This window comes from Ambystoma mexicanum, chromosome 2q (genome assembly GCF_040938575.1).
Source record: "Ambystoma mexicanum isolate Mex_15411 chromosome 2q, UKY_AmexF1_1, whole genome shotgun sequence".
Lineage (NCBI taxonomy): Eukaryota > Metazoa > Chordata > Amphibia > Caudata > Ambystomatidae > Ambystoma > Ambystoma mexicanum.
The window spans coordinates 21619664-21639198 of NC_090924.1; positions in this window are offsets into that span (position 1 = coordinate 21619664).

A 19535-nucleotide genomic window follows, 5' to 3' on the forward strand; every position below is an offset into this window, starting at 1 on the left:
CCAGTGAATGGAGGATGACAATAAACCCTTATTCAAAAGATTCTTTCATAACAAAATGCATGTATATTTTATTACAACAATTATTTTTAAAAACAACAAAGTAATAAACACATATTTCATTATACAATTCACTAAATTCACAAAATCACAAAAACTCACCTAAATTCTGCTCACATTCTTTTCCCCATCATTCGTTCACATTCATACTCTCCTTGCAGCAATATGTCTCAATTGTATACACACTGACAGTACATCATCTGTCACTTTCTACAGTTCTTCATTGACAAAATATGTAGTTCCCTCTCTTTCCTTTAGGTAACACAGTCTGTATATTAGTATTCCAGCAGATTTTACAGTTGACACGTGTTTCGGTTGTCAGATCAGAACATCAATAATAGTGTCCTTCCATTGATGCAACCTTCTTCAGGACGAGAAACAAAATAACAAATGTGTCTTGCTTCACATATACTGGGGTGAGCCACACCATCTCCACCTGAAATTCATGAGGGAGAGCCAGATGTAAAGGACTAATCCTAACTCCACTTAGAGTTCAACCAATTTCTTGAGGTCTATATTCTAATCACAACAGCTGCCCCGTGAGTGTTCCACGTTCACCTCATCGGTTATGTTCTACTTCTGGCCGCTCAGGTCTATGTCTTAGAGTAGTATTGGCTCTTTTTCTTCAATGATACCAGTCAGACAATGCTCGTCTTATTTCCATGCAGATCAGCCTCCGTCTATGTAGACTTGGCACACCAGATGTGCTTACAACACTTCTCGTAGTGCATCCAGCGCCGTCCTCGATCACGGAAATATTAGTAGGGTATTTTGTGGAGATTTGGGGCCTGACGGTATTTTCTTACCGCCGAAAAATAACTTAGCAACAATCACTCCTTGTATTCAGATTGGGCCATGTACAACAATAATACAGTGGACATGCATTATTTCAGCACACAGACATGCGTGGTTGGTATGCGTGGTTGGTATGCGTGGTTGGTATGCGTGGTTGGTGGTATTTTGGTGAGCATAATTCCCTTGTTTTATTTGTGGCCCCAATATCCAGAACCCCTTATTTTTTGCTTAGATTTTTCGTGTAATCACTAGAGAGACCTCAGGCTTGCATTTCAGGAACACCACATTTTCATTTTTAGTGTGCCACCATGTGCAATTTCTCTCTGTCTTATCTACGGCAGCGAGCTATCATGTGGTATTTTCACTATCTTATATACGGTAGTGAACTATGTCCCGGGCCTCCCTTTTTGCCGACTCATAGACCTCCGACAAACTACAACACACACAGTTAGTTATAATTGCTCATACTGAATTACATTGTGCACACGGCTGCAGCAAATTTGACGTTTAGCTACCTTGAAAATGACAATTGCACTGTCTAAACATCTCCCCACATCATCAGCACTGTATTGGTAAATATGAAACACACCACCCGTCTGCTTTCAAATATTTTTGTGTATTATAAAAGTTGCATTTAAACACGATCTCACTCTTTACAGAAATAAATAAAATAGCACAGTAACAGCATTGTCTGTGATACACTGAAAAGAGAGTGGCGGAGACAAGAACTCAATTTGCAACATTAAACATGTGATTAAAGCACAGGAATCACCTTTCCTACACTGACTGAATATTCTCGTACACACTCAGCCCCCCCACTTCTGTAATTACCTTATCTGTTCAGCATGAGTTTTCTTCAGCTGTTCTCTTTCTGAATTTGGCTCCCTTGAAGATTAACCCCAGTGAAAACAAGCGTCTTTCGTTCTCAAACCGGGGTTATTGCCTGGAATTCTCAGCTTTTGCAGCAGGAATGCTTCAGCCAGGAAACAGGTCCTTCTCCCAGCTCTGCCAAATCCCGACTGTCCTCCCCCTCTCTTCAAGCTCCCCCAGCAAAACTCTCATCACTGCCTCTAGCATGATACTTGCTATGACGCTGCTCCAATCAGAAATCAATCATGCCATCTCCTCCCTCACTACACAATGGCTCATTTCTACAGTAATTATTTGTAACCAACTGATTTCCTGTTCCTTCAAGCCCTTTTGCTTCCTGTAGTTATGTGGACAGAGCAGCAGAGAAAAAGAAAAAAATGAATGTGCGTTTAAAAATTCACTTTCAGAGTAGGCCTAATTCTGCAGTGGAGACACATTTTTATTAGTGGCTTATGTTAAATGCAGTTTTATTAGTCAGGTTATTTATTAATAATGTTAGTTATTAATTTTCAAATGTGTCTCTTGCACCATAGGCATTTCAGGTGAAAAATAGTGTGCATTTTTGAGTGTGCACGTGTGCTTTTAACTGTAAAAATAGATTTGCATCTTATATGTTAAAATCGTTTTTGACTGAATAGCCTCTCTTTACTTATATGTCCATGTTAATCTGGCAACACATATAGCAATGCACCACACCCATGTGGTGGTGCTGCATCAAAAAAAAAATTGCTACCTGTGCAGTAGTGCTGTACTCTGTGCTGTAACACACCAAATATCCTTACATACCCTCCTTTTGTTTTTAGAACTTGGCTACGCTCCAAGCCAATTCCTAAAAACAACTTGTTCTTTTTTTTTTTTTTTTTTTTAATGCATGTGTATTGGGATCTCTTTCTCTTCCTGACGTAGCTTGTAAAATCAGTAACATTTTCATTTTTACTGATAGCACAATCAACCATCCACCCATGATTAGCACCAGGACAGCCAAACCCACTATTGAGCGTTCCCCCCAGGTTCCCCAATTAAATCTTTCCACTTCTATTATCCCCAGATTACTAATTGTAATATTGTTTTTTCTCAAATTCATTTTTATAACATGTCTTTCTTTGTGATTCAATAAATATTCCACATCCGGATCTATTGGAAAAGTATCCCTTTGAAAAAAATCGATATTTTCCACTTGGCTTTCCCAAACATCATTTGTTACATGAAACAATGTTAACCCCCCAATTGACACAATTGTATCCTTTGGAACCTGTAAATAAAAAACATTATATTTCACCTGTTTAACCACGTATGTTCCATGGTTTAAATGTACTACCGTCATGTTCTTTAAACAGGTGCTGACCAACCATTTACCTCTGACCATCTTAGCCTGTGCCATTTCTTCACTCCCCATATTGCTAATAATCACTTCACATCCTTCTGATATACTTGGGTCAGATTTCAAACCACAAATAGCATCTGTGGCATCAGGAACAAACGGTTTACCTGGACACATATAATTTTGTTCTTTAAATTTTACACATGTTTCCAGGTTTGGTATTAAATAAACTTCAGGTTCCCATGACTGAAATGCCACCACTTCTGGAGTCTTAATCTTAATAAATTTGTCCTCTTGCCAAAATCCCACGTTGTGTACCCACTTCGTTTGGTAAATAAGTTCAGGGGCTACATATGGGATGCATAGCAAAAATCCGATCTCTCGTCTTTCCAAGTCCACATATAACGGCATTGCATTACCCATTTCGAATGCAATTTTTACCTGTATTATATCAATTTCCCTCCTGGTCAATCTTTCTATCATTTGACGAATAATATCCTGCGAAACAAAATACAAGGGGATATGTCCTTGAATCAATTGTGAAACTGCAGTTTCAACTTCTCTCATATAATTCGTTAATAGTCTATCAACAGGACTCATTATGTTCATTATTTCATTTAAAGTTCTATCATGCTTAAGTATTATTTTAGTCGCCCGTTGCATTACATCCGCTTGTTCATTTAGAATGATTGCAGTTTCATTTATGAATCTCACTTGTTCATCCAGTCCCCCTCTAATTCCATCTAATGTTTTTTGTATTATTTCTAGGTCAATACTCAGTTGTTGCGCTTTAGTACTCAGTGTTCCTACCGAAATAGAATTGGCTGTTGATATTGTGGTACCTATTATGGCTCCAACTATAGACATTATCAATGATATCGCGAGCATCACCCCACCTCTGTTTCCTCTCTTCTTCTTAATGTCTGCTGAATTCACGAATGTTTTTTCCAATTGCATTAATATATCTCTTATTGACTGCTTAGTGTCCTCTTTTCTTATTTCCAGCCACTCTTTAGTCTGTTCAATCTTAATTCCGGTATTGTTCAAGTGTTTTTCAATCAAAATCTCAGGATTCAATGGTATGTATATATTTTGGAAAATCATCCTTCTATCACTCATGATGAATCCTGGTGCCTCTTCCACCGCAATACCAGATGCTGGTCCAGGTTCAATGACAACCTGTGCTTCTGAATTCTTGAAGATCCCTCCAAATATCATCATCATTAACCATATCATCGGTATCATCTTCAATGCTGATCGCTTTGCAGCCTTGGTCTTCACCCCTCTTTGGGGCTTTCCCGGAATCCGTCCACGTGGGCTCCAGGACTCCATCGTCTCCCGTGGGCTCTGATCCCGGAACCTCCGACCAAATAATGTTAATTTTCTAAATCAAATAGAAAATAAACAAATTAAGTACATAGCACAATACTAACTTCACCCTTTTTTTTTTCTGAAATTAAACACAAGTTAAAAAGAAAACAAGCACATATAAAACAGCATTCAATATTTAATACATTTTCTCTCTGCACACCAACCATGAGCTTCCATTATATATATTTATTTATTTATTTATTATATATTTTTACATATATTACAGTGTTTATCTGCCATTATAACAATCAACGTTTTAACTTCTTTGTCACTGCCTCCTGATTGTACCCATTTATTTTCTCTTTTTGTGTTCAAGGGACTTTATCTGTTTCTACATGCTCAAGCTGCCTGATCTCATGTCTGGGATGGCATGGTTTGATTTGATTTACATGGACAAACTGCTCTATTGCCGTTTCACCTTCATTTTTCAAAATTTTATAAACTACAGGAGAGACCTTATCTATAATTCGAAATGGCCCCTGCCAGGCTGCTAGAAATTTAGAATTTTTCTGTTTACTTTTTCCAAAATGAAACTTGTACACCTGATCCCCTACACTGTATTCCTTTACTGATGTCTTTTTGTCATAATAAGACTTTGCACTGTCAGCAGCTCTTTCCAGATTTCTCTGCACAAAAGCAAATGCATGTTGCAAATGCCTCCTCAGTTCATCAATATATTCATGAACTGTGGATGCACTCACAAGTGTCTGCTCATGTGTTCTGTATAGTAGGTGTTGTGGTAACACCATTTTCCTACCTGTCAAGACCTCATGGGGGCTAACACCTGTTGCTTTGGCAGGAGTTGATCTGATTGCCATCAAAACCAACGGTAAACGTAAATCCCAGCTGGAACCTGCTTCTGCCACAAATTTCTTTAAAATATCCACAACAGGCCTATTGCTTCTTTCAACTGTACCTGAAGACGCTGCCCGATATGCGATATGTAGTTTTCTTTTCACACCTAGTATTTGCCATACCTTACTCATTAGAGTACTTGTTAAATTACTTCCTCTGTCTGACTCAATTCTTTGTGGCAACCCAAACCTTGAGAACACATGGTTCACCAGCAATGTGGCTGCTGTTTGCGCACTACAATCTGGTGCAGGAATGCATTCAATCCACTTCGACATCAAACATACCACACTCAAAATATAACGGCTTCCCCTACTCGACCTTTTTAAAGGACTTACATAGTCTATTTGCAAATCTGACCATGGGAGAGTTAGGCCTCTTTTCATCAATGGTGCTCTATGCATTGGTGAAGCAGGTTTAAATTGGGCGCATACTAGACATCCTCTAGTATATAATTCCACATCTTGGGACATATGTGGCCAGTAAGCATAATCCTTTAGTATTTCTAATGTTTTTTGTGAACCTCTATGGCCTGCAGTTATGGCATCATGTGCATGGTGTAGCATTAGCCCTCTGAATGAAAGGGGTACTACCCACTGTATTTGTCCTGTTATCTAATTCGTGTTTTGTTCTTTAATAGCACCCTCAACTCTTCTTTTCCCATACAATCATTTTCTGTTAAAGAATTTTGTTCGGGATCTATCAAATGATTATAATAGATTCCCAAAATTCGATCATTCTTTTGTGCCTCAATCAAATCTTGGTCTGGCGTGTCATGACTCCACTGCACCACCGGTTGATCTACCTCCTTTGGTGCTTTAGAACGTGTGACTGCATCAATTTGTATTTCACCCATTAAATAATCAATAGGTAGCAATTCTCCCATCACAGCCCCAATCTTAGCCAGGTGGTCTGCCTTATCATTTCCCTCCTTATCCTCTCCTGGTGTTTTTAAATGCCCACAAATATTTCTCCAGTATATTGTTAACTTATTCTCTGACACCAATTTGTCTATGGCTTGCATCATTTTTCCATGCTTAAGTGGCTTTTTGTTGTATGTAACCATGCCTCTTGCTTTCCAACCAGGCAAATACTCCACAAAGCTATTCCGTGCATAGTCAGAATCAGTCACCAGGACAATTTCACGGAACTTTTTATCAACTGCAGTAGCAATTGCTTTAAAAATGGCTGCCAATTCCGCCACCTGACTGCTCCTATCTCCAATCCTCATCCCTATACTGGGGACACCTTCACATTTCAACCAGACATTTCCTATTCCTGCCACTAAATGTTTATTACTGTCATTTTCAATGTGAAAAGCACAACCATCCACATATACAGTTGGCAAATCCTTGCATGTTTTTTCATCAAAAGCTTTGTGTGGTGATTGTTCAAATTCCTGCAAACTAGTTTCCACTTCCATTTCATTTGGTATTTGTTCAGCTGCACAGTCATGTAAGTCAGCTAACCCTTGAGCAATTGGGTTCTTTTTATTTTGTCCATATCTCACTTCTACGGGAAAACCTTGTAATGCCAGCGTCCATGAAGTGATTCTGGATTGCGCTAGATTACCTGATCTAATTCTTTTACTCTCTAAAAATTGCAAAGGTTGATGATTTGTTTCAATAATCACCTTTTCTCCCTGAACAATGGGGCGGAAATGTTGTAGCGCCCACACAGTGGTTAATAGGGCCTTTTCACATTCATTAAATTTCATTTCAACTTGGGAAAATGCCTTACTTGCATATGCAATGGTTTTGTGATTCAAATCGTGTTTTTGTGATAACACTGCTGACATACAATGTTCAGAAAAACCTATTTCTATAAAGAAATCCCTGTCCTTTATGGGGTATGCTAAACATGGTGCCTTTACAAGACATTCCTTTAATTTAGCCACTGCATCATACTGCTCTTTTTCCCATTTCCAGGGAGTATTCAGTTTAAGCAGTTTAGTCAATGGTTGAGTGATTTCTGCATAATTTTCAATGAACTTTCTGTTATAGCCTGTCATCCCTAATAAACTTTTTACTCCTTTCACATTTTTAGGATCTTTTAATCTTTGTATGGCCTCTATTTTCTTCTTTTGTGGATTTAGCCCATGTTCAGTCACTTCATGCCCTAGAAAGTTCACTTTTTTCTTGCACCATTGTGCTTTTTGCAAAGATACTTTGGCGCCTGCTTTCTGCAATTGGCCAAGTACATGTCTTATTTCATCAAAATGGCTTTTCAGGCTTTCATTTTTTATCAGGACATCGTCCACATAAACTATTGTTCCTCTTTCCGCTGCATCCGGCATGGCCTTTCTCAAAAATATGCCAAATTCACTCCCACTATTGATGTACCCAAACGGAGCTCTAAGCCAGGCATATTGAGTCCTGTCAAATGTAAAGGAAAATAAATGTTGTATCTCCTCTGCCAATGGCACGCACCAATATCCAGAGGTGAGATCTAATGTGGTAAATACATTTGAACCATGTACCTGAGCTAGGCCCTGATCAATGAATGGCAGTGGCCATCTAGATACTGGTACTCTTTTATTTAACTCTCTCAAGTCTGCACACAGCCGCCATTGACCATTTGGCTTTAACACACCTAAAATAGGTGTATTGGATGTGCTATGAATGGGCCTGATGATTCCCCGCGATTCCACATTTTTAATAATCTCTGCCAATGATTCTAAACATGCCACCGGTAGTCTATACTGGCGTACAAACACTGGATTTCTGCTACACCCTTCTGGTAGTGTGGCCACATGTAAATCAGTTAAAACACAATCATAAGCATCTTTTGCAAATACATCCTTAAACTCCATAAATATCTCCCTCAGATTGTCCCTATCTTCATTGCTTTCACACGCATTCGCTAAGGAGATCTGCTCGTCTACCATTTTGGAAAATTCTGGAAAATCTTCTGGTAAGGGAATCTCGGCGCTTTCCTCTAACTGTGTGGCTGTGTCTTTTTGTAAAGCTGCCACTTTTAAATATTTTGGCATATCAGCTTCCACTTCAATGGGCTGATTTTCTGTTTCATTTTCATTTAAATTAAATATTATGCAATCCTCTTGATGGCAGCACACTGTCTCATTTGAATCATAAGGATACACAGAATGAATTTTAAATATTCCTTTGGGCTGAGAGTCCAGGTGTTCTGGCAACTCACCCTTGGCATCTACATACTTTTCAGGAATATTTCCAATCACCATGTTATTTAAATCTGCCGTATAATGTGATTTTTGCATGGCCATTCCTAATGGGGAGTTTTCCTCTAAATGAATATCCTGACAACCTTTATTATTTACCATAATTTTTACAGATCCTTCACCAATATCTACCAATGGAATGTATTCATAATCCAGGCCTTGCTGTTTTATGGATTCATTCAGGCATACAAATGCATCAGAGCCTTTCATCTGCTGTCCATTTTTGCATTTCAGTGTTATTGCAAACTGTTTTGTAAATGCAGGAATAATAGTATCTTTCCTCATTTGTAATTCGATTGCATAAGGAACCAGTTGTGCACAATGATAAGCCCTTCTTTTGTCTTCAAATTCAGGTGCCGGACCACCTAGGCGTGACCATATTTTTGGATTAAGGAAATCTAACATCATACACATTCTGTGCATGATGTCATTGCCCATGTAAAATTCATTTTGTGCTCCACTCACTATCCATACATTACGGTAAATTGTTTTCTGCCCAATGCTAATTTTAAGCATGCATCTGCCTGCAATTCGGTTTTCAAAGTCTGGACTGTCCAACCCAGAAACATATTGGTTTTTAATCCTAAATCTCGGGATTTCTTCCCTCTCCATTATTTTTTGCAACAATTTCTCATTAATGAAACTCCTTTCATGTTCAAGCGCTAAAGTGGCTTTTATTGTTTTGAAATAGTAATTTAAACCAACATGAACCCATGGTCGCTCATCTTCCATGTGTATTTCTTCCAGAGTGGTAATGTGTTTTTCTGAATCTGTTTTAGGAGCAATATTCTGTTTGCATGGTTTCTCTTTTAAATAAAAACGTAATGTGTGCTCATCTATGGCAGTCTGCCAATTTTTTCTTGGGTCCAAGTATATTTGTACAGGTAGTTTTTCATTTTCGCTCTGCATTTTGTCTTGACACATTAATATAACAGTGACACTAGGTATGCAGCTATTCTGGAGATATACCTCCACAGCATCATTTGTTTTGGCAACGGTGTGACATTCATTTATATTGCTGTTTTGTGATTTTAGTTTCTTAGGCCTCAATGGTTTTTTGGTTAAGGACCACAGCACTCCATTCACCCCATCTATTAGAGGAGACAATCTTTTCAGGCAATCTGTCCCCATCAGAAATGGAATTTCACAAATAGATGTGATCAATACCTCTTGTTTCATTCTGTGCTTTCCTATTTTTATGTCAACCTCAGTTACACCTATGATGGGCACCTCCTCCCCATTAAAGTTATGCACTGGGCCTTGATTTTCCTTCACTGTGATCTGACTCTGTGGGGGTCTCCCTTCATTGATACTCTTTACCAGCTCCTTGGACATAATTGTGGCCTGTGCGCCAGTGTCAATCATAGCAAAGGTGTGGCATTTTTCTTCTATAGTGATGGGTGCATAATATCTGTCCTCAACTTCCTCTAATACACATAAGAAATGTGAATTCTTACTGATTTCAGGGCTCACCTTTCTCAGGTCTTTTTCACTTTTGGCTAAACACATTGGTAAATGGAAAAACATTTTTCCCTCCTTTTTACCCATTTCTGCGCGAGAGACTTTATTCATTTCTCCATGATCAGAGGTTTTTTGGAGTGTGGCCACTGTTCGCCCATCCATCTGGGTAACATCAGAGACCACATTACAACCTTCCAACTGAACATGTGTAACAACATCATTCAGCAATTTGTCATTTTTTAATTCTGTGCATTTGTGATCATTTAGTGTGATACCAGCCCTTTCAGCCTCTTCAAAAATATGTGGCTCAAAGAATTCTTCAGGTGATTGACTTGTACCCTCCTTTTGAGCATTTCCTTTTTCTGTCTGTGTTTGGTCATTGTTTTGCTTGCCCAGGGAAGGAGCTATAGTATCCCCACTTACTCCCTGTTCACTGGTATTCCCCATGCATGAGTCATTTTTCTTAAATCTGTCCCTTTGTTCTTTTGGAATTTCTAATGTTTTTTTTTCATTTGTACAAATCTTTACTGTTTTATTTAGCTCTAGGTTAAACCGTACCTCTTTTTTAGAAGTATTTGCACTTTCTGTCACAAGTTCATTTACTGGCACTTTCACATTTAATCCATTAGGCATCTCAGAGTCGTTATGCAAAATTATATCAGAGCAATCTGTCATTTTGGCACTGCAGTTATCATGAGTACTTAGTCACTTTTCGGAAGCCCCCCGGTCATTGCTATGGCCATCAGTCCCCTCTTTGGAAGGTTGTTTTTGCGCTGTACAGAGCTTTCCTATTTGCTCAGCTAACATTTTCACTTGGGCCTCAAGGCACTGGAACCTTTCCATCTCTCTAGGATCCTCTTTCTGTGGCCTAGGTCGACATTGGTTGTTTTCCCCCTGATTGGATCTATTCTGATACCTCTCAGGTGATTGATGTCGGTTGGGATGGTTTCTGAACTCTTGATTCATTTGTGGAGGTGAGCGGGTTGCACCCATCCTTTGATTATAGTCCCCTGGTGGGGAATCATTGTACTGACGTGGATTGTAGTTCACGTTTTGCCTCATGTCCTGTCTCTCAGATTGTGGGTACTGGCCCCTAGGTTGATTTCCATTATCAGTAAATCGATCCACATATCGGGGCCTATCCTGATTACCATATATCATGGTGTTGGGGTCAAATCTGCTCTGTGTCCCCAATGACTGGTAGGGACCATCATTTCTTTGATCTTGATTTTGTCTCTGGTTATTGTTCATACCTGCCATATCAGGCCGATATCCTACCCGGGGTCTGTCCCCTAAATACCTAGGGCTGATGTAGCTCTCTCTATTACTAGGATCATGTGATTGGAACATTGGTGATTACCCCTTTGTTCAGGTGTCACATTATTTTTACCTTGGCTTTGAGCAGACTCAAGGGACATTTTGGCTGACCTGATTTCCATTACTGTGGCTGAGGGTTCTTTAGATTTAGGTCTAGCATCTTTCATTTTATCACTTTCTCTACCCTGACAATAGAGTACCTCATATAGTTTTGTGCTTTGATGTACAATCGATTCAAGGGACTTGTCACGGTCAAATTCACGGACCAATTGGGATATGATGTCTTTCTGTAGCCCATAGAAGTATGCAGTTTTAAACTCATTGGAATTTGAGTCAAAAAATACATCAAAGCGAGAAAATGCTCTTTTTAAGTCTTGTAAAAATTGGCGAGGGGATGTATTAGGTCCAGCAGTAATTGTGTAAGCGACTTTCTTTGCCTCCTGCAATGACTGAAAAGGAGAAAAATGACGCCTAATTTCTTTTTCAAACTCCAACCAGGTCATATTCTGCTGTTCATTTAATCCCCTTATGATGCTGGCCGTCGGGGAATCTAAAGTTAAATGAAAATATTGTCTGTACTGTTCCTTAGGTATCTGGAGTGCTTTAAAAATGTCATGCACTGCTTCTAAGTGATCCTCAATGCAGCATTCACCTCCCGTTTTAAATTGTTTGATCAGGGCTTTAATGGATTTCATTATTTTTATGGGGCTACTTGTTGCAATGCATGGAATTGCACTATTTTGTGATTCAATCCTGTTTTCAGGTGTATGAGATTGGTGGCTGCCCCCAATGGGAGTATCAAATCCCCCAAGGGCGCTGCAACCAAGTTCAGTCACCGGCCCAGTCACTGGAGCACTAGCTCTTTGGGCAGAGCTACAATTCACCTCCACTCCATTGAATGTGGTACCCTGCCGCCTCTCCTGGGACCTGGGAATGCACATTTGCTGTTCTAAGTCCTTACACTTTTTAAGGAGTCTGTTTGCTTCATTTTGCAAATAGTTGTTTTCATCACTCATCTTATTAATCACCTCCTGCATGTCGCACATTTGCATTTGGCATTCATTGAACTCTTTATTTCTCTTGTCTCTTTCTTGAATCATTTTAATCATTTCTTGTTCTGCACTCTGGAGATCACATTCTTTTTCACAATGTTCTTTTTGTAAAATCTGCATTTCTGAAACAACCTCATCTTTATCCTGTCTAATGTGGTCCACTAAGGCTTTTAAGTGTACCAATTCTTGCTCACTATCCTCAAATTGTTTCTTGCTTTTGGATAACTGAGTACCAAAGTCTCTGCATTTTAATTGCATGTCTTTTTGGCATACATCCAATTCTGCTCTCAACATTTCCTGATTTTTACTTGCCCCATCTAATTCAGTCTTTAACCTGTTAATTAGCTGAGTATCATTCTCCTGCATTCGCAGGGACTTATTCAAAATAAACCATATTTTGCCGCATAGCCGTATTAAACAGTCTTTCTCTGCACTTTTATCAGCTGCATTCAATAATCTTGTAAGGCAGACCTGAATTATGCTGCCTTCTGCAAAAATATTGTCTAGTTTTTCTTTCTGCACCTCACCCTGAATGCGTTCACGCCATTCTAACGTGCTATTCGACAACCAAGTCCCATGTGCAAACAACTTTGCCTCTAAATATTGCACTAGGTCTGAGAATGTGGTTTCCCTTAGTCACATTCTGAAATTCATTTTTAGTGGCACACTGCTATTATAAAATGGGTTCCCTTTAATGTGCAAATGGCAGTGTGAGACACGCTTGCCACGCCCAGTAGGTACTCTATGATCACTTTCCCGGCCTGCAACGCACCATAAATATGTAGGGTATTTTGTGGAGATTTGGGGACTGACGGTATTTTCTTACCGCCGAAAAATAACTTAGCAACAATCACTCCTTGTATTCAGATTGGGCCATGTACAACAATAATACAGTGGACATGCATTATTTCAGCACACAGACATGCGTGGTTGGTATGCGTGGTTGGTATGCGTGGTTGGTATGCGTGGTTGGTGGTATTTTGGTGAGCATAATTCCCTTGTTTTATTTGTGGCCCCAATATCCAGAACCCCTTATTTTTTGCTTAGATTTTTCGTGTAATCACTAGAGAGACCTCAGGCTTGCATTTCAGGAACACCACATTTTCATTTTTAGTGTGCCACCATGGGCAATTTCTCTCTGTCTTATCTACGGCAGCGAGCTATCATGTGGTATTTTCACTATCTTATATACGGTAGTGAACTATGTCCCTGGCCTCCCTTTTTGCCGACTCATAGACCTCCGACAAACTACAACACACACAGTTAGTTATAATTGCTCATACTGAATTACATTGTGCACACGGCTGCAGCAAATTTGACGTTTAGCTACCTTGAAAATGACAATTGCACTGTCTAAACATCTCCCCACATCATCAGCACTGTATTGGTAAATATAAAACACACCACCCGTCTGCTTTCAAATATTTTTGTGTATTATAAAAGTTGCATTTAAACACGATCTCACTCTTTACAGAAATAAATAAAATAGCACAATAACAGCATTGTCTGTGATACACTGAAAAGAGAGTGGCGGAGACAAGAACTCAATTTGCAACATTAAACATGTGATTAAAGCACAGGAATCTCCTTTCCTACACTGACTGAATATTCTCGTACACACTCAGCCCCCACACTTCTGTAATTACCTTATCTGTTCAGCATGAGTTTTCTTCAGCTGTTCTCTTTCTGAATTTGGCTCCCTTGAAGATTAACCCCAGTGAAAACAAGCGTCTTTCGTTCTCAAACCGGGGTTATTGCCTGGAATTCTCAGCTTTTGCAGCAGGAATGCTTCAGCCAGGAAACAGGTCCTTCTCCCAGCTCTGCCAAATCCCGACTGTCCTCCCCTCTCTTCAAGCTCCCCCAGCAAAACTCTCATCACTGCCTCTAGCATGATACTTGCTATGACGCTGCTCCAATCAGAAATCAATCATGCCATCTCCTCCCTCACTACACAATGGCTCATTTCTACAGCCCTTTTGCTTCCTGTAGTTATGTGGACAGAGCAGCAGAGAAAAAGAAAAAAATGAATGTGCGTTTAAAAGTTCACTTTCAGAGTAGGCCTAATTCTGCAGTGGAGACACATTTTTATTAGTGGCTTATGTTAAATGCAGTTTTATTAGTCAGGTTATTTATTAATAATGTTAGTTATTAATTTTCAAATGTGTCTCTTGCACCATAGGCATTTCAGGTGAAAAATAGTGTGCATTTTTGAGTGTGCACGTGTGCTTTTAACTGTAAAAATAGATTTGCATCTTATATGTTAAAATCGTTTTTGACTGAATAGCCTCTCTTTACTTATATGTCCATGTTAATCTGGCAACACATATAGCAATGCACCACACCCATGTGGTGGTGCTGCATCAAAAAAAAAATTGCTACCTGTGCAGTAGTGCTGTACTCTGTGCTGTAAAACGCCAAATATCCTTACAGCACATACAGCTGCAAAATCATGTAAATCCGCTATCAATTTGTTCTGTCCATGTCTCACTTCAACTGGAAATCCCTGCAATGCTAACGTCCATTAAGTAATTTTTGACTGGGCCAGATCCCTGATCTGATCCTATTCATTTGCAAGAATTGTGGAGGCTGATGATTTGTTTCAACAATCACCCTCTCCCCTTGAATTATGGGGCAGAAATGTTGCAATGCCCACACAGTGGGCAAAAGTACCTTTTCACATTACTAAACTTGGTCTTTACCTGTGGCAATACCTTGCTGGCATATGCAATGGTTTTGCTATTACATCATGTTTTGGTATAATACCGCTGACATACACGGATCTGTGAATCCTATTTCCACAAAGAAGTCTTTTTTTTTAGTAAGATTAAGCAAGACACTTTTATCAAACAGTTGTGTACCTTGTCCACAGCATCGCTTTGCTCCTTTTCCCATTTCCATAGTACACCGTGTTTTAGTAATTTTGTCAAAGGCTGTGTAACCTCTGCATCATTTTCAAAATATTTTCTATTGTAATGTGTCCTTCCTAGCAAGCTCTTTAGACATTTTAGGTTGGTGGCATATTTTATTTTCTGAATTGCTTCAACTGTTTTCTTTTGAGTGTTTAACCCAAGGTCTGTTAGTTCATGGCCTAGAACATTTACTCTTTTTCTACACCACTGTGCTTTCTGTAAAGATACTTTTGCCCCAGCCTTTTGTAACTGACGGAGCACATGTATATTTTCACTGAAGTGACTCTTCAAGTCCTCATGTTTGATTAGCATATCATCTATATAATCTATGATTCCTCTCTCAGCTGCATCTCGAAGTGCCAAGCTCAGGAAAATCCCAAATTCCCTCCTGCTATTTAAATACCCAAAGGGGGTTCGGGGCCATGCATTTAGTAATTTGTCAAAGGAAAATGCAAATATATTTAGTATATAATCAGCTAGTGGTACACACCAGTACCCTGTTGAAAGATCCAAAGTGGTTAACACCTTTGATCCTTGGACCTGTGCAAGGCCTTGATCAATAAATGGAAGGGCCACCTTGGAACAGTAACCCTCTTTTTCAATTTTCATAAGTCTGCACACACGCGCCATTGGCCATTGGGCTTTAGCACACCTAATATGGGAGTATTTGAAGTACTACAAATAGGCCTAATGATGCCTCTAGATTTCCAATGTTTTATTATTTCAGCCAGTGACTCCAGCCATGCCAGTGGTAATCTATATTGTTGCACTAATACAAGCTCCATAACATATCCTCCAGGCAGTGTAGCAACATGTACATCAGTCAGCCCAGAATCATAGACATCTTTGGCAAAAACCTCTTTGAATTCCGTAAATATTTCCTTAACTGATATCTCTCTTCTTCATTTTCTTTGCAGGCATCTGCAGCTTCAATCTGCTCTACCTTTTTTGGGAAATCCTCCAATGGAGGAACTTCTGTGATTTCCTCTAATTGTGTGGCAGTGTCTCTTTGGAGAGCCGCTACCCTCAAATATTTTGAAATGTTGCCTTCCATCTCAATTTGCTATGTTTTACCTTGCAGCTTTATCTTTTGGATTTACCCACTTCAAATAGGACAAAATAATCCTGATGACAGCATATCACTTCATTTGGCTCATAGGGGTATACAGACTGAATTCTAAAAATGTTTGATCTAGAATCCTATTTTAGGTAATTTATCGTATGAAGTCACATAGCTTTCAGGGATATTACCAATCACTGGTTTGCTGAGATCAGCAGTGTGTATCACATGGATAGGGATCCAGGGCGGTCCTTCTCCCATGTGTATTTCTGCAATTGTTGAAAAGTATTTTTCCTGATCTGATTCTGGAGCAATATCTGGTGTGCAGTTTTCCTCATCTAGGTAAAACACAATGTGTTTTCATCTATTTCTGTTTGCGAGTTTTTCTTGTGGTCCAAATAAATCTCTAAAGATTGTTTCTCTTTTTCTCCTCGTATTTCATCCTGACACAGGAGAATGACAGTGATGCTAGGCACACAGCCATTCTGAAGATATACTTTGAATGCGCTTTGTGATATACAATGGTGTGGCATTATTTTGCGCTGTTGCTCTGAGCCATTATTTTCTTAGGTTTGAGTGTTCTTTTGGCTAAAGACCACAACACACCTTTTACCCCATCAATGAGGTTTGACAGCTTCCTCGGGAAATGTATCCCTATGAGGAAGGGTATTTCATGAATGGGTCTGACCAATACATCCTGTATCATCCTATGATTCCCTATCTTTATGTTAACCTCAGTGACACCTTCCACAGTTATTTCTTCCCCAGTGAAACTGTGTACGGTGTCTTCAGTCTGCCTCAGCTCTGCATAGTTTTGTTTGGATCTTATGCTTTACATTAGATCCCAAGACATTATGGTTGCTTGGACACCTTTGTCAAACATTGCAAATGCATTACATTTCTCTCCAATAGTAATAGGAGCATATTATCTGTCCTCACATTCTTCTAGTATGGATAGAAATCTGTATTGTTACTGAGTTCAGGGCATAGTTTTTGACATTTGACCCCCCATTTTGCCCATTTATTTGTTTAATTTCTTTGTCTATTTTCCTAGGGTTAGAATCCATTTGAAGTGTGCCACTATCTGCCCTTTGATTTGGGACCACTAGTGTTCACTGTCCACATGTGGCGTCCCTCAAGGCTCTATCCTCTCGCTGTGGCTCTTCAACATCTACCTTGCCTCTCTGGTCCACTTGATCTCCACCTTCTCTACTCCCTTTCAGTGTTATGCAGACGACACAAAGCTCTCCTTCAAGCTTCACTCCACTGCCTCTGCTTCCTCCTCTCTCATTCCTGACTGATATTCAGGCATGGTGCACTGCTAACGATATCCGCCTTAATGCCAGTAAGACTGAGATCCTTCCAATTGGAAACCCTGTTCACTGCTTCCCTCCTACTCTCTAGCCACCTTCCATGGGCCCCCTCTCTCACTATCATGTGAGGCTAAAAGTCTTGGCATCCTCTTCGACTCTTCTCTCGCCTTCTCTACTCACATCAAGGACATTGCCAAAAGGCCCACTTCCAGCTGCACCTCCGCAAAGGCATTCTCCCTTTCCCCACCTTCCACCAGAAACTCAATGGGCCTCATTACAAGTTTAGTAGTAGCGTTGCCAGTAAATACCGGCATGCTGCCACCAAACTTGCAAATTATTCCGGGGCCTGGCAATGGGGAAATGCAGGGGCATTACAGCCCTGGCAGACCCTGTATTTCCCTATTGCCAGGTGCCAGAATTAATTACTCCCCATTCCCATTTGAGTCCTATTGGACTCAAAGGGAATGGGGAGGATGGTAGCACCGGCACCATTCAGAATAGTGCCGATGCTGTTGTCGTGTCTGCTCGTGGGTGCAGGCGGGAAGGCACCCGCGAGCAGAACTCGTAGTTTGCCAGTCCGGTAACAACGGTACCGGCAAGCTTACTGGTACCGTTGTTACGGACAGGCAAACTTGTAATGAGGCCCAATGTCTCCAGAGCTCTGGTCCTCTATGGGATGGACTACTGCAACAGCCTCTTCTATAATCTGCCTTTATCCTCCCTTTGCCCCCTTCAACTAATCTAGAATGGGACAGCAAAAATTATCCTTGACCTCAAGCCCAGTGACCACATCCCTCCAGACCTAAAATATCTCCACTGGCTCCCGCTGGCTGCAAGGCTTAAGTTTAAGACCATCTGCATCATTTGCAAGGCTTTCTGGGGCCTGGGATCCCACGACATTTACCTATCTCTTCCTAAATACCTCCATGATAAATCCCTTCAGTCTTCTAGCTCTAACTCTCTGCAGATCAGATGCTTTTCTAAGCAGACAGTGGAGGGTAGATCTCTCTCTTCTGCAGGATTGTCCCTTTGTAATGTCCACAATGCCACTTTCAGGCTTGAGCCGGATCTCCTGAAGTTCAGGAAACTTCTCAAGACCCTCATCTTCTCTTTGTCCTTCCATCTCCTCTTCCCTGCTAATGCCACCCTCTTCCACTTTGACTGGCTGCCTGGTCCCTTCTGAGTCCTACAGGGTATCAGGCCCTCCTTGCTCAGTCTTCCTCTGCTCCCCGGTCTCCCTGACCCCCTCCCCCTAAAACCTGCACTTGCCCTACTGGCCCCCCCACCCTTATCCAGCCTGGTAGGGTGTGCCTCCCAACCTAGCCTGGTCCAACCCATCCACACACTTAGCATGTGGTGCTCACCCACTGCCTCCATGCTTCCCCTGACACTTTTCCACCTGGCCTCCCTTTAGCACTTGCCTAGCCCAATGGGCCCTCTTCTTCCCCTCCTGCTCCCCCCTGCACTTGTTTTCCTCCCCCACTCTTCCCCCACCTTAGCATTACCCCTGCTGCCACGACCAGCACTCCCAACCCTTCCCGCTCCCCTCTGTGCTTCATTACTGCACTTGCACAATCCGAAAAACACAAGGCCTAGTAGGACGATTATTATTACTTTACTGCCTTGTCCCCCCCCACCTTTTTGTCTTGTGGCACCTTGAAACACCATTTGCTGTATAGGCACTTTATATATATCCAATACATACATATAATAAACCACATTAGTAGACTTTTAAAATGACAGCATGTAATTCAAGGTAAGCAGCCCAAACTATGCTACTTATTCAGTTTCAGGAATTATATAGTTATAGCAATAATGTTATAAGTAAGTACCTGGCTACTTGTTTAAGTTATGTTTCAGGAATGATACAATTACACTACAAACATATGCAAATTATTCTTCTTTCAGGAATGATACAGGTACACCCATATTACCTTTTAGAATAATGGCAGTATGCG